The sequence below is a fragment of the Engraulis encrasicolus genome, chromosome 11, assembly GCF_034702125.1.
Source record: "Engraulis encrasicolus isolate BLACKSEA-1 chromosome 11, IST_EnEncr_1.0, whole genome shotgun sequence".
NCBI classification, from domain to species: domain Eukaryota; kingdom Metazoa; phylum Chordata; class Actinopteri; order Clupeiformes; family Engraulidae; genus Engraulis; species Engraulis encrasicolus.
The window spans coordinates 16,004,923-16,011,097 of NC_085867.1; positions in this window are offsets into that span (position 1 = coordinate 16,004,923).

Below are 6,175 nucleotides of genomic sequence, written 5' to 3' on the forward strand. Positions count from 1 at the left end.
TGTGTCGTATGCACGCATCGCAGGCACGTATGTGCGTGCGCATGCACACACACACACGCACACACACACACACACACACACACACACACACACACACACACACACACACACACACACACACACACACACACATGCAGCCCAACACACACACACACACACACACACACACACACACACACACACACACACACACACACACACACACACACACACACACACACACACACACACACACACACACACCAATTAAAATTATTACAATCTGTAATTATATCATTATGGTCTGGGGATCAATCTCTCTAAATAACGCTCTGCATGCTAGATGAATGGCTGATCAATAGGAAGTTGGGACTTCTGACCCGCACTAAGGCCAAACATAAACATGCACATGGCAACCGCCCTCCCTCGCAACCGAGCCTCCCAATTGGCTCCGACGTTTATACACAATAAAAAAAAACCAAAAAAAAACCTGTTGAAAACTTTGGGAGGTGGTTGGGCTGGCGGGCGTCTGGAGGGGTGGGTGGCGTGGCGTGGGCTACAATTATGGTAGATTACAATACACAAATTTTCCACGAGCCGCTGAAATAATTGGCTAAGTGCTCATTAAGCATTCCATCTGTGTAATTACCCTCCTTTTAGTCTGTGCAGTATAAATGACTTCCCCGTAATTGGGCTTAGCGGTCAGCCAGCCCCCCCCTCCATCGCCCCCCCCATCCCTCGCCCGGCGACGTCTCCCTCTAAAATGAACTGGATTGTATTGCCTCATTAAAATAAATACGTATTAAAACAAAATCAAATGGAAAATGAATTAGACGGAGGGCGGTTTAATTGTTATCTTTAAAGCGTGGAAGAGCATACACGCACGGACACACGTACGTACGTACGCACGCACGCATGCACGCACGCACGCACGCACGCACGCACGCACGCACGCACGCACGCACGCACGCACGCACGCACGCACGCACGCACTCTTTCTCAGCGCATCATAGTGGCCTCGTCTGCATGACCCAAAGATGAAGGGAACACACCTGGTGGTCAGGCCTGATTTGTCAAGAGTTTGTGTGTGTGTGTGTGTGTGTGTGTGTGTGTGTGTATGTGCATGCGTGCGTACGTGTGTACGTGTGTACGTGTGTACGTGCGTGTGCGTGCGTGTGTGTGTCTGTGCGTACGTGTGTGTGTGCGTACGTGTGCGTGTGTGTGTTTGTGTATATGCGTGCATGCGTACGTGTGTGTGTGTGTGTGTGTGTGTGTGCGTGCGTGCGTGCGTTTGTGTGTGCGTACGTGTGTGTGTGTGTGTGTTTGTGTATATGCGTGCATGCGTACGCGTACGTGTGTGTGTGTGCTTGTGAGTGTCTGAGGGGGCCATCCTCAGATCTTGGCTGTGTGAAACCAAGCTGACCGCAGGTCAGAGCTGCCAAGGTGGTTAAGTATCTTTTTTTATATACAGCTGTGATCTCTATTGCAATGAACAGGATGAAGGAGATCATTAGAGCTAATGATGTTGAGGTGCAGGGTGCTGCTTGAGCTTTATTTCTGTAATGTGCATTCATGAATATTTACAGTGTATTGTGTATCTTTCAAACAAACAAGACTCGACTTGAGACATTACTAAATGTTGAAGCAACCAAAATGATATGTGTTGCACAGATTTTTTTTTGAAATGTTAAATTGCGCAACTTTTTACCTTGTCCTATGTATCGTATACTTTTTTTTCCAGGATCATTTCTGAAATGGGGCAAGTGCAACCAATTTGAAAGATCCAATATTTACGTTTAACAGGTTTGGTTTCCATGATATCTTTTTGTTGTTTTTGTCATTTTTCTTCTTACAGTTTTCTTGTATCTCATTTCAGCTATTTCGCGTAAGTTGGTTAGTCTAATAATGTGCAATAACTGTTCATTGAAAAACCTAACTAGCATTGCACTACACTACTATGACATTACACCAAGTCTTAAATAATGTATTAAGAGCTGATCATTGCCATTTTGGTGACAACAACCTAATAACATGTCTTTTAAAGCAGCCCTTTTCAAAGTGTAATAATGCAAGAGCAACCTTTACATTCAACATGTTTCTATGCAGTCTTTTCTTGTGTTTCCTTACTGCTTTCTTGTATTCCAGTAAGTTTTAGACTTCCTCCATTTAAACTACTGTAAGGTGCTTTAAAGCAACCTTTTTTCTTTAGACTGTACCAGAGTAGCCATGCAGGAGCAATCTATAAGGCTGATGACTCCCATCTCCATCATCTCCTCCTGGACATATATGCATTGCCCTAAGCATGCCTGGAGACAGATATGAAAATGTCTTCATAATGTCCGTGGTCATCACCATGTCTCCGAGAACCAAAGCCCCAATAAATTACCATCCGTACGCAGATCAAAGAACCGAGATACGGTGAAAAGAAGCAAAAAAAAAAGAGAGAAGAAAGGCAAAGCCCCCTTTTCTCCTACCTTGAACTATGTAAAAGAACATAGGCGGTGAAACATTTACCCGTGAATTGATAGTGAACTGATTTATGATCCTTATTGCACAGTATAATTAATTTTATGCATATGACTTCCGTTACAATTACGGCCGTGGGCCGATTGGAGAGAAGTTCACTGCTTATATGAAGCCATCAATAATTGTGGATTCATCACTTGGAAGCTCCCGGATATCTAGATTGGGGAGGAATAAAGCGAGTGAAGAGGAGGAGGGGGGTGGGGGGGGAAGAGGAGTCTACTGGAGTTGGGATGGGAGATTGGGGTGGGAAGGAAGGAAGGAAGGGAGGAAGGAAGAGTGGAAGGGTTGAAAGGAGGAAGAGGGGGTTTCGGGATGCTCTGCGATGAAAGGGCAGCCGTTGCAGGTTGACTAGATACCTTAATGAAGTGTGTTGTAGAAATTTGAAGGACACATTGGGGGGGAAACGGCTTGCCCTCAATTTGTCCCCCAACTGTCAACGGCAACAGGGACCTCCTGAGTTTCTAGCCTGCATGAGAGAGAGAGAGAGACTGAGAGAGAGAGAGAGAGAGAGAGAGAGAGAGAGAGAGAGAGAGAGAGAGAGAGAGAGAGAGAGAGAGAGAGAGAGAGAGAGAGAGAGAGAGAGATATGAAGGATACTTTCCATGAGCTGGGCTCAGTTACTTGTGCATTCATCAGGGCAAGCACACCATCTCAAGGCTCCTTCACTGACTGGATGACTGTCCAGTAAAAAAACAAAACAAAAAAACATTGCTTTCACAAATGTGTTTACTTCACAAACAAGAAAGGTGTTGTAGTTGGTTATGATATTTTGAGTTGGGTAGTGTTTTTTTTTCTTCCTTTCAATCAATTCTGACTTGAAAGTGCGTGTGTGTGTGTGTGCGTGCGTGTGTGCATGCGTGCGTGCGTGTGTGCATGCGTGCGTGCATGCGTGCGTGCGCGTGTGTGCGTGCGTGCGTGCGTGCGTGCATGCTTTTGTGTGAGATGAATGTGAACAACTAAAAGGCTCTTATCACTGAAAAATGACACTGACATCCTGAAAAAACCATTACACCTAATAACAAACATGCAGGCCGGGATTAATACTATACTGTAAGTGATACAGGCTTCAGTGTACCTGATGTCATGCTTTGTCAAAATCACGCTTCATTGTTATTTTCACCACTCAACTAACATGGCTTACAAAACTCCTGGGAGATTATTGCCATTAGGCTACTGCACTACACATATTACATCATTATGTGCAGAAAACTATCAGAAACTATCCCGACCCCATGGCCTTTATTTAACATGTAAGGATGAATACATAGACATACTATGCAGACAGATATAAAGAGAGATGTGGGATGGATGGACAGACAGACAGGTACGGACCAAGAAATTGGCAGGCCGATGTTGGTATTTTCACATGCCATCCCATTTGCCTTTGAAAGGCTTACACTAACATGTCATCAGGTAACAGAAACGCCACAGTTGAGAGAGAGAGAGAGAGAGAGAGAGAGAGAGAGAGAGAGAAAGAGCAAGAGAAAGATAGATGGATAGAGGAAGAATGAGTGGTACAGAGAAAGAGATAGAGAGGATAGGTAAAACAGAGAGAGAGAGAAAGAGAGAGAGAGAGAGAGAGAGAGAGAGAGAGAGAGAGAGAGAGAGAGAGAGAGAGAGAGAAACCAAGACAGAGACAGAGAGATGGATAGAGATAGCGAGTGAGAAGACTTGGCTAGCCCACCAAACAGGACAGGACAGGACAGGACAGGACAGGACAGGTGAGACTGATGCGTTGAGTTTTCCCATCAGGTGTGCTGTCAGGATGGTTGGTGGGTCAGCCTATCACATCCGCTCAGCCTCAGCACCACCACCGCACCCCCTCTCTCCCGCCTCCCTCACCCTGGAGAGACACCCCCAAGTGGCTGCAGTCAGGCCCAATCACATGGCTTGTTTTACTAAGAGACTGATGACCAAACCGGGGTCAGGATTAATGAAGACTGCCGACAGCAGCAGAGATAGCAGGGAGACACATGTCCAGCGGAGAGTGGAGGAGGAGGAGAGGAGAGGAGAGGAGAAGAGAGGAGAGGAGAGGAGAGGAGAAGAGTGGAGAGGGGAGGAGAGGAGAAGAGAAGAGAGGCAGAGGAGGGGTGGAAGAGAGGAGGAGGGGACAGGAGTGGAAGAGGAGGAGATGGGAGAGGAGAGGAGAGGAGATAGTCAGAGACACATGTCCAGTAGAGCAGAGGTGGAGGGGGTGTGGAGGAGGGGAGAGGAGATGTGATGGGACGGGATGACTGAACTGGTCTAGAGGAGTGTTTCTCAAACTTTTTCTGACCGAGGACCACTTTGTCCTCCCAAAAATTTTCAGGGACCACCTGACAACTGAATTGACAGTTGACCGGTGCTAATATCGATGCAGATCCCTTATTTGTTGTTCACATTAACAAGCCTGTCTTATTGTGGTGAAAATATGATTAGCTATATTTAGCTTTGCAATAATTTCATGAATATAGCCTACTTCTAGCTTGTCTTTGGACAAGTAGCAATCCCCCCGGGGACCACCTGAGCTTTGTCGTGGACCACTAGTGGTCCCCGGACCACACTTTGAGAATCACTGGTCTATAGGAAAGGGGTGGGGGTCAGAGGGTGGGCACTGGCGGGCTGGTAGGCTGGTATGTACCTGTGTGTCTGTGATGCATGTGGCCTGTGCTTTTTGTGTGTACGTATTTCTGGCATGTGTGTCGTGTGTGTGTACGTGTATGTATGTGTGTTTGCTTGTGTTCACTTGTTTGTGTGTTTGTGGAGAGGTGAATTTGAAAAAAAAAAACAGCGAGAGAGGGCAAAGAAGACAGAGGTGTGACACGGGTGCAGTCGGACAGGCCAGAGTCGATGTGAGCAGATCTATTAAGCTCACCGGCCTCAGCCGCCTGGCTTGGCACGTGGCTTCAGGCTTCCCTTCTCTCCCCCGTCCCTTCCCCTGATGTGACTGACTTGCTGACGGAGTCAAACTGGCATGACTGGAGCCTGGGGGAGCTGCCAGGCGAAGAGGGGCGGGCGACGGAGAAAGAGCCTGCGTGATGCAGACAGGCAGTGGGGGGCATCGCGAGGGCGTCCACAGCCAAGCTGTCAGTCACTAACCACTCAGATCGCATGATTCCATGTACATTGGATGTCTGAAGCAGTCTCTGAATGTGACAAGCGGTATTTTCCCCCCAATATCCCCAAAAATTGATGGTGAATTCGGGTAAATTGGGCCACTTTGGGCCATTCGCTTATATGCAAAAAAAGTGGCCAAATGTACCTGAATTCACCATACATTAAAAAGTTTTTGATGTCCAGACTAATAATATCAAGATCATCAAAAAAGGTGTAGTGATGTTGACCTTATTAGGCTTAAGATACAGCCATCTATTGATGTTCTGCAGGGACAAACGCAAGAAATGATATTTTGTTAACAGTTGAGCAGCAGTGAAACTTTAGTTTAGTTCGTAGCAGGCTTGTACGAAATTCCGAATTGAATGAATTTGAATTCAAAGTAATGCCATAATATGAACACTAGGTGGTGGTGTTCTATGTACTCTCAACGGGTGATGCAGCTTAAATTCAAAGAAATTCAAGGTAATGACACCACCTAGTGTTCGTATTATGGCATTTCTTTGAATTCAAATTCATTCAATTCAGAATTTTGTACAAGCCTGGTTCGTAGAAGTTTGAAACTTAAAGTATGGACT